The sequence below is a fragment of the Talpa europaea genome, assembly GCF_964194135.1.
Source record: "Talpa europaea genome assembly, chromosome: 2".
In the NCBI taxonomy this organism is placed as follows: Eukaryota; Metazoa; Chordata; class Mammalia; order Eulipotyphla; family Talpidae; genus Talpa; species Talpa europaea.
Window position 1 is genome coordinate 23,209,472 of NC_140068.1, and position 10,930 is coordinate 23,220,401.

Sequence of the window (10,930 nt, forward strand, 5' to 3'; positions counted from 1 at the left end):
CCTAAAACACTTGAAAGTAGAAAGCAGTGACTGAAAGAAAGGAATGAAGAAATGATGAATTTTAAGTGAGTGAAGTAAGGAAGACCAGGGCAAAAATATCTTCCCTTGAGGAAGTTGTGGGGTGAGTGGTGTGGGAGAAAAGAAATAAATGTTCAGTTATGGGCTGGATTGTGCCCCTCCCACAATTCATGTGGAGTCTTACCCTCCAGTCCCGCAGAACAGAACTTGGATTTAGGGTCTTTAAAGAAGTGACTCAGTTAAAAGAGGTCATTAGGGTGGACTCTAATCCAGTATGATCTGTGTCCTTATGCAAAGAGGAGATAAGGACTCAGTCAGGCGCAGAGAGAATAGAGTGCAGACCCAGGGAACTGTTCTATTGGTCGAGGGAAAGAGACCTCAGAAGAAACCTATCCTGCCTATACCTTGACCTTGGACTTCAAGCCTACAGAACTGTGAGGAGATATATTTCTATTGTTTAAGCCCCCCAGTCTGTGGTGCTTAGTAATGGCAGTCCCAGCAAACAAATACACCAACTAAAGGCCTGGGTTGATGTGTTCCTCGTAATATAGAGATATTTGGGCCAGAGTTGGTTGTATGATAAATTTTACTATTATTAGGGCTAGGACAGTGTTATGACTTTTATGATCTCAAAAATGCATTTTCTTTATATCTGGAGCTTGGGGAGCAAAGTGAACACTGGGGAGCTTCCTCAGTAAATGCTGGGGGTACTACATTAAAGAAAATATTCTCACTGTCTTTGAGCTCAGTGACTCAGGGTCCTCTGCTTAACTTTTTGGAGTGACTTTGTTGCCCTGTCAAAGGAAGAGTATGTTTTACCTTCAGATTCCAGGGCATATTACACCATTCTTCCATTTTGCACTTTAAATTGACATGGTTTTTCAAAGTAAAATATGGACGATGCTTTGCAATTTCAGTTCTGTTTGAAGTTACAGTCACAGCAGGCTAACCTTCAAATTCTTCTTATCTCTCATAGTCCTCCTTCTTGCAGAATAAACAAAGTATTTTTTTGTTTTTTTAAAATCTGTACTGGATAGCTAAATGAGATCGTTTCCTCTGTTATTAGAAGGACATGGAGGAAGAAGTAATGCAGAATGAAGCAGGGGGAGAGCATAGGAGCATGGTGGGTTTTTCTCCTTGCCTCCATGCCCCAGCTCTGTCTTCTGTGAGCCTCGTCTGCCCTCCTCCCTGGGAGCTGACCTCAGTGGTCCCCTGAACTCTTGCCCTCTGCTTCCTGGCTGGCCTGGCCACTGGCAAGCTCAGTGGGGAAGGACGCGGAGAGAGAGGTCTGGATGTTAATCTGGCCCTTTCCTTACATCTTTTTTTTTTTTTTAAAGATTTTATTTATTTATATAAGAGCTGGGGTACAGGCCAGAGGTGTGGGGAGCAGGGAGGCGGGGTTGAAAGGATTCACCAGTGACAGAGCGGGGAACAGAACAGGCAGACTGACTGAAATACACTGCTGAGGGGAGCAGTGTGTCTGCTGCAGTCCTGGGAGTTCATCTGTGGCTGGAGTTCTTGTTGGGTGACTCCAGGAAGAGCATCTGCTTCCTTTGCTCCTTCAGGCAAAGAAGCATTGGCTCTTGCCTCTTCCCTGGGCTCCTCTCCATCCCTTATTCTTTCCTTTATCTTCCCCACTGTTTTGCAAGTAGGCTTTTCGTTAGACTCTTCTCAGTTAAACTGTTGATTATGCCAGTGCTGGGGCTCTGGCCGATGCACATTCCTGACTCAGCAGACCTTTGCTTACATATTAGATACCTAAAAGGAGATCTTATATCTGGCATACCCTGGAATCCTTTCTGCTTTCACTTATAATATGCAGAGGCAATATAAGATAGGTTCCATTGCCAATCTCAAAGGGAACTAAGGGAATTCATATACCTTTTAATCATTCATGTGCATGCATTCTTATAATTTTTGCGAGGTCAGACCAGTCTAGGAAGGGGGGAGCCTGAAGTCCCCTGTATGAAGTAATAACAGATGTATATACATCCATTGTTATGCTGGTAAATGTTTAAAACTCAGCTCTTGGTTGGAGTGGGGAGCGGTGGGTTGGGAGTAAGGGACGGGATAGAAAAAGCCCTGATGTGTTGTAGTTGCCATTTCCTAGGTGTAAATATTTCTACCGTGGCAGAATTTAAACCACCAGTGTGACATTATTGAACATAAATTGGGGAGATACTATCCAATCATCAGTTCTTGCTAGTTGGTACAAGCCCCTTCCAATACCCACATTTCTCTTACAGTGGGAATTTAATAGGCTTAAACATTTCAGTAAAGTAGTTTGTTGGGAAAAATCACTGTGCGATGAAATAGAGGTATTAATTAGTTGGCAGGTGAACATAAACAGGAAGCACAGGTGTGTTTGTGTTTTCAGTGGAAGGGACATGTGCTGTTGAGTGTTTTCTTGTCTCCAATGCAAATTGAAGCAGCCTCATGACTTTAGTTAGGAGTCTGTAAACTGTTGAATATGCTGGTGTTTTATTTGCAGATAAAGCTTCAGTTATAGCTTGAGGGTTTGCTTTTCTCCCTTCTTGATTGAGTTTTATGTCTAATTAGCAATGAGGAAGAAGTGAAAAAATTATCTAAAAATGACAAAATGACCAATGCGGTTTTATTTAATCTGCTCTGAATATATTCTTGGAATGTTATTAAAATCACATAACCAAATATTGGAATCCAAAACTTAGGTCATAGCTCTTCAAGTGTGAAAGAACAAAGATGAATGACAACAATAAGCAGAACTACTAAACAGCAAGTGTAAAAGCTACGGTACTAATAACCCCCAAGTATAGGCCATGATGAAAACACAGACAGACTCCAACAAAATTGTTTACAGAGATTCTGGGAAGAAAGGGGTACCAAAAGTTATTATGAAAAACTTGTTAAATTTTAAGTTAATACTAACCTCTTGAAGTGGAATAAGTGCCAGCCATGATCCCCTACATATTATATTGCTAAATGAAGCCATCAAAATATAAAATACAACAAAGGACTGAATAGAACTTAGGGAATTTATTACAATATTTTCTAACTTGTGTGCAAATTACATACCCACTTTCTGCAATTACTTCCTATTTGAAATATGTTAATAGAACTCATGACATTGTGGGGGCAGGGAGCATTAGCCTCTGCAGCAATACCGAAACACATTGTCTGCAGAGAATTAGCAATAATTTAAACAACTACAGGTCATTCTGCTTTTTATCATCACCTTGTACGAGAATTTTAAACAATGTCAGTAATGAACAATGAAATGTTCCTTGAAAAAAATCTATTGTTGGTTTAAGTTACAATCTTATGGTTAAGTTTTAATTATACCTAAATACATACACACACATGCACACACACATATATGCTTCAAAATCACAGGTATTTATTACTTCCCATTTAATAAGCATTGATTTTACATGGAATCTAATTTGGAGAAATCCACAACTATCTTTTCTAACACATGTGGACCTATTTGAACATACTGGTTCCTAGAGTAAGTTCATAATGCTTTAAAATTATTCCAGCTTGCCTTTTGACAAAATTTTTGTCTCCAACCCTTACCATATGCTCTTGCATTAAGTTGTAGATTTGAAATAAACAATGATAGTATAGCAATTATGACTATGAAGAAGAAACAGAACTTAAATTATTTCAATATTTAATTTTTTTGTCACCACTTTTGTGTTTAAATGAGAAACAGTGTTAACTACAGGATGGAGTATTTTTATTTCGTTAGTAAAAATTTAATTCCTGGGCAGGGGTTAAAGACAGTGCTATCAAGCAATGGCCAGCCACTGCAGCATGGGTTTGATCCCTGGACAGGGAGGTGACCCACATGGCACAGCAGACCTCTCCTCGCCCCCCTGCTCCCCTCAGCAGTGTGCTTCAGGAGATCTGCCTGTTCTGCTCCCTTTTCTCCTAGTGTATCCTCTCACCCCCTGCACCTCTAGCTTATATCCCAGTGCTTGTGTGCATAAATAAATGAATCTTTAAAAAAATTTAATTCCTACATGATATAGTTTTGTGAATTTAAATAATATCTTTAAAATAGAATTTTATTTTTCTTTTAGTTGGTAATTATTTTAAAACTACAGAAAAATGAAAAAAATCAAGCACTGTATTAGTGGCTTGATTCAGAAGTCAACTACATTTTAACTTCTGTGGAAGTTTCAGCTTAATTAAATCACTTCTTGTATGGCTTGATTATATAATCAAAGTTTAATAAAATTATACATTAGTTATATTTCTTTTCTGTCTGTTATTTATTTCATTTCATATTTTTACTAAATCTGTCATGTGGAGCAGGAGAGGGAAAGTGACTGTCCTAGCTGTTAAATACACTAGGTATGTATTTTAGATAAATATGAGAGACTTGTATAGGTTTTGTAATTTTCTTGTTATGTTACCATAATTTTATATGTTCTTAAAAGAAATATCCAAGTTCAAACTACTGGACCACAGGTATATTTATCATATTGATTCATCAAATATGTATTTCTGGTTCCAAGTTAGTTATTTCTTTATATTGATTATGGCTCCTCATGGTTCAAGCAAGACAGATAACTGACTGTTGAAAGGAGCATTTAATCTATGGTAGGATAATAAACTTGAGAACTCAGCCTGGATATTCTCTTCTTCTTGTGACCACATCTCACCTGGGCTGGGAGAATTGGGAAAGATGTCAGAGTTGTACTTGTGAACAAATAGAGTAAGTTTATAATCTTTTAAACTTACAAGTTATAGGTCCAGATATAAGACAGAAAAATATCCCAAATATCCCTACTGTGTAACCGGCAGTGTCATTTGTCTTCTCTGTCTTCCCCAGGTGGGAGAAATGACCCCTAAGCTGGGGTGGGATTCAGGAGACAGTTTGGAAATGGAAAATGCTGTGGTGTGTTTCTAAGTGTGAGAAGGCTGATGTGACTTCTGGAGAAAATAGTGTATTAGAAAAGCTTTATTCAGTTATAAATTATAGTGGTGCTGGTTATGCATTCAATGCTAATTCTGTCTTTGAAAGGATTAAAGGTAAATGACATGAGCTAGCTTTGTAATTGTGAAACTTCCATAAATGAAGATCCCTAGGTTTGAAGGCGTGGAAGTCTATCAGAGGCTATACGGCAGCAGCAGAGAACAAAATAGCTATTTTCCTATCACAGTGTTAACTAACCTGTGTTAAATTCAAAAGAGATTTAGATTGAAGCTTGCTGTTTCTTGAGGAAGTATGGTCAATTTTAACTGAATTTAACACCCAGTTTCAGGTAAATCAAACTTTAAACTCTTCCACTTGTGTCAATAAAAAATGTACTAGCCCTGAAGACTTGCTTGAAAACCAATCCATCCTCTTAATTACAAGCATTAAAAATAAGAGCATTCTTTACTCCACAGCTTGCATTTATCAACACATACTGAGCATGAATGGCTATGTTTGTTTGAGCAACTTTGCAGTGAGCCAATTTTAATGCCCTTGTCTCTGACTTGAGATGTAGTGTCGGTATGCCCCCTCACTTTCATTTGACTGGAAATTGACAATATGCCAGAATTGTAAGCATTTGCCATTTTATTTGTATCTACTAGCCATATTTTATTTATTGAGAAATTTTTTTCTTTGTAAAAAATGCTTCTTTCTTCTTTTTTTTTTTTTTTTTTACTTGTGACTTGTTTTTATTTTTGGAGGGCATCTGCTACTTCGTTTAAATCTGGAAATAATATCAAAAGTTAGTTGTCAAAATTTGTCAGCAGCCCTCATTCTCCCTTCTGCTTTTCTCTCTTCCTCTACACTTTTGAAGCTGGATAAGCATTGAAACAGAATCTTCAAGCATAAGATTCTGAGACATTTACCTAAATTTTCATGTGTGGAAGTACATTTCCTACGAAGTGAGTGAAGCTTAAACTTCAGGGCCTGTGATGTAGAGGGACCATTTCCAAGGTAATGAAAAGTCCCTAGACAATGTCTGCAACTCTACCTGGCCCTATGTATTTTTGAAACTGTTATAATTTCACATTCTTTCTCTTAAAAGTTCTCTGTCCCTTTCACCTCCCTGAAATACACATGGTCTAACAAGTCCCACAAAGGCTGAGTCCATCTCAGCATTGTGATTACATGGCAGGGCCCTAGGCCTGCTTTGTTCCTTCTGTACCACTGGCTTGTTCCTGTGCCTGTTCCTTCCTAGCACAGGAAGTAGAGGCTGGTCATGCATTCTGTTTCCGTGGCTCCTTTTTCAGGAACTGGCTTAGGCTGACAAAGCTATCAGGCTCAGGTAGTATCCTGTAATAGCTGTTAATAGTTTTTAGTTTCCTCTGTGTACCATTCAGGGTTAATAGAAGATGTGTGTACATATGTATGTATGCAAGTATATATGCATGTATGTATGTGAGCATGTATTATAAGGAATTGGGTCATACTACTATAGAGGCTGATAAGCACAAAATCTGCAGAGCTGATGTCGCATTTTAAAGGCCATCAGGCAAGAGAATTCTGCTTACTTGGGGAGGGTCAGATATTTTGTTCTACACAGACTTGAACTGGGTGAGGCTTGATAGCACTGAGACTTAAACTCTGTTCAACCAGGGAGACCCTGTTTCTATAATTTAGAATGTATTTTGATTACTAGAAATCGGTTTTAGATCCCCTAGAAGGCTTAATTTCCAAAATAACAACAAGAACACTTTTTTAATCTACATCAGTGTAGCAACCGGGGTGATTTTGTCTCCCAGGGATACTTGAAAGTTTGGAGGCATCTCTGTTTATTACAGATGAAAAAACACTACTCACACATCACAGATAGAGACACTGGATGGTAAATAGCCTCCAATGCCCTGGGGAATGCTCTACAAAACAGAATTTCTGACCCCAAATGACAATAGATCCCAGGTTGAGAAACCCTGGCCTACACAGATCTCTCCAGTCTCATCTGGCATTCGGTGTTGGTTGCCTCTTCATTTTTGAACACATCTTTATTTTAAAACGTGAAAGTCAACCTAAGTGATCTCAGCAGAATAACATGCATGCAAGTATTTGGGCTGATTTTGAATTATAAATGCTGCTCTTCATGCAAATACTCTTAAAGTAATGAAATCAAATCATTCCACAATTTGCCAGCAATGTGAACAGAGATAATTTTTTCCCCAGGAGGAAACGACTGATTTAAGAATTCCGAGTCCTGACAATTGTAGTCATGCCTAGCGTATTGAAAGGCCATCTGGGGCTTCACACTTTGCCTCCATTGACCTTTACCTTGGGATTGTTGATGATTTTCATCTGATACTCAGTAAAAAAAATGATCATCCTGATTCTTTGAAAAGCAGAGACCAGTTTACATAAATTCTAGCACCTGCTCCAATGTAAACGACAACACCACCCACAAGTCACGTCCTTACGGGATTCAAGGAGAGCCTGGCTGTTTTGTTCTTTTACAGCCTCCTCCTAGATGGCAAGTCAGTTGGTGGGGGCTGAGGGGCCATCTTCAGGCTTGGGGTGAATTTATTCCCTGACTGATTCCTTTCACTCTGGCAATGATCTCCATTTTCTCCAGGTCCACCTGGGCTGCTGCACAGAGAGACGTTTACAGACATAAGCAGAAGAGTGAGATTTTCATCTTCAAGCATTTGCTATAAAAGAACACTTACAAAACTAAAAAAAGTGAGCTTCTTACAATTAAAGAGAAGCGATGTTTGAAACAACGCACTGAAAACTATTTGTTTAACTTCAAGCTTGACCTTGTTTGACATCAAGTTGTATCCTCTTATCTGCCTCATGGTGAGAATTTTTCATCAGCGCCTGCAAAATATTTTGACTACAGTGAAAGCTGATCTATCTTGTTTTGCTCAAATGGATTAAGAAACAAAATCATGTGAAAATCCTGGGGTTAGAAAAGAAGTCCAGGGCCTCCCTGGTGGCGCAGTGGGCTGAGTGCAGTGCTGTGAAGCTGTGCGCAGCCTCTGCAGGGTGGTTTGATTCCCGGCCAGCCAGGGAGCAACCCACATGGCAAGGCAGACCTCTCCTGTCTCACCTGCTGCTCCCCTCAGCCATAATTTTGGTCCGTCTGCCTGTTTTTCTCCCTGCTTGGTCTATGGTGAATCCTTTCACCCTCCCCTGCCTCTGACCTGTACCCCAGCTCTTGTATAAATACATAAATCTTTAAAAAAAAAAAAAAAGAAGCCCAAATGGGTTAGGGTTTGTTTTTAATTCATGTATTCTGTTGATACAGGTCACTGCTTATAAATTGGAAATGCTGCATTTGATTCCAAAAGGTAGTTTTAACATGTGTGTGGATTATAGATCTGTTCCTGATTGTTTACAGTGTGTGTTGGAGTCTCAGTTCTAGGGAAATTAAAAAACAGGGTTACTCCTGGCCTTAGGAGAAGGTGCAGTATGTACAGGAGGACTCGTACGCCTTTTCAAACTGGGCCAGAGTGTAACATGACCTCGTTGCTGTTGATGGACTTGGTACCGCAAAGGAATGAATGTCTAGAGATCATCATTGGGTCCTTTGATAAAAAAAGTTGATCTAGAAGAAAGAAATCCCAGTCAACCTGAGGAATCAGGTAATCAGAGAAACCAGAGAAGAAATGGGACTCTTAGCAGCTGGCAGACAAGGCAGAGTCTGCTGGGGGAATAAAGCAACCATTTTCCAGGTCATCCAACAGGGAAAAGTAGAGAGTGACCTGGAACAACGGGGCCCAGCACTCTGTCCATTATATAATTCACTCTCTGTCACTTGGGGGAAGAGTTCCACAGTTTTATGTTCCATGCTCCTTCCTGCTGCTTGACTGCTAGCCATTTTGCACTTGACACCTTCAGAAGGATGTCAGTTTTCCTAAAGAGATGTTAGAACACTCTACCCCTGCAACAACAGTTAAAAAGCAAGGGAGATCATTGCATTATTCCCATTATGACATTAAAAAAATGCTTTGCATTTTCATCATCTCCTTACTTTACTGAAGACCAGAGGCATTCTCAAATTTTTGTTCAATAATCAACCCATTTACTGATATAGCTCAGCTGATCTGAAGTCAATATTGACTTTTCCCTTCCTTGGACCAAAGAGATTCTGGGGAAGTACTTAGCCTGGAGACTTCATGTTGTTGCTACATTCTCACATCAATTAGTAACAGAAATTTTGGTCAATGCTTAGACCTGGAGGGGCCTTGAAGGAGATGACTCTTTTACATTTGCAGAAATCCTGACAAAGAAAGTCACAAGGATGTAAATAAATGAGTCAAGATTGCGCTTGCTGTGTTTAAAATATGTTCAAAGGCTCAATCTCATGTTAAGTGTTTTTATCACACACAGAAGGACACAAGGATATCTTTGGAGATGATGCATGTGTCTTCCACCTGGATTGTGGTGATGGTATTGTTACAGAGCAACTCTGATATAAAATGGGTTGCCTGACTGTGGGTTCTCACCCATGCACTTAAAGGGGACTTATTAATGCTAAACTGCAGACACACACAAAAGGTTGATAAAAGGTTTATTTGCAAGAGAAGGGAAAATGGGGAAATGAATAGCTCAGGGAGAAAAAGAGGGAGATAAGTTCATAAATGCTTCCTACCTGTTCCACTGACCTGGAATCCCAATGACCTGCCGAGCTGGCAAAAAACTGAGTACGCCTGGTGGCCAAGAGAGCGACCCCCAGCTGCATGGCCGATTAAAGACTCGAACAGAGAACATAGTTGCTTAACTCTGCCCTCAGGTCCTCGCAACCTTCCCTTTGGTGATCATGGGATTTGTAGTTCCCAGTGTCTTGATGGAATGAAGAGGGGGCATCCACAAGGCCTGTATGGAGTTTGCTCAGGACATCTTTCCCCCCTAACAGTATCACAGGTGTTTACATATGTGTAAACACATCAATATGTTCACATTAAATGTGTGTATTTTTGCATGTCAATTAATCAATAAAGTTTTTCATTTCTTTAAACAATGCTTTCTTTTATCTTTTTTCCCCAGCTTTATTGATTTGCATGCAACATTTGCATGCACCATTTGGCAAGTGTTAAGTGTACAACAATCAAACATTAAAAAGAATATAAAGAGGCAAGCATCGCCTGAGAGAATATATCTGCAGTAGGTATCTATTAAAAGACTTATGTTCAGTATATGAATATAACTGTTGCAATTTAATGCTAAAAAATAGCCACTGAAATATGCAAAAATCCCAGACATGTAAAAAATAAAAGAAAAAACTGTAACAATAAAGATAAACAAAAATTTGGAAGACCAGAAATTTGTTCAGAGGTGTTTTGTGTCCAAATTCATAGCCTTTTTCACTATACCGTTCTGAACAAAATTATCCGGTCCTAGAGTTGGGCAATGCAAATAATCATCGTAATAAAACATTTATTAACAATATGTTATACCCAGGTGTCCAAAAGACTCAGGTACTGAATATAAGTTCAGTCCCCATGGTTTTTGTGTTCATGTGTCTTTAATAAAATGGGTTTTTCTGAAACTAGACTCCTAATTGTTCCAAAGGGATAGGTGGGGTGCTTCTGGAGCTTCCAGGCTCACTGGCCACTCGGAGTCCAGAAGTAGATGCCACTTTCAATGAACTCATGGTTCTGATGCCATTTTAGTGAGGTTTGGGGTTCAGTGAGTAGGGTCATTAGGTATCGCTAAGAAAAGTTTCACCAGAGCTCCCTATTCAGTGACACAGGGTGAGTTTCCCCACAAGGCAGAGATGTTTAATTATAACCAAAAGGACAGGTTTATTACAACTAAAAAATTAAAACAGGAAAGCAAAGGACATTTGCACAGACACAGGTGGGCAGAAAGAGCTGCCCTAAAATAGACAGGTTTGTTAAAACAGATGCCTGCATGGTCACAGGCAGGCAGGAGAGCTGCCTCTTGGCAGTGTAGACATTGCTCTGATAGTCTTCTTTTTTGGAGGGGTTCACTCACTTGTGGAATTATCATCTA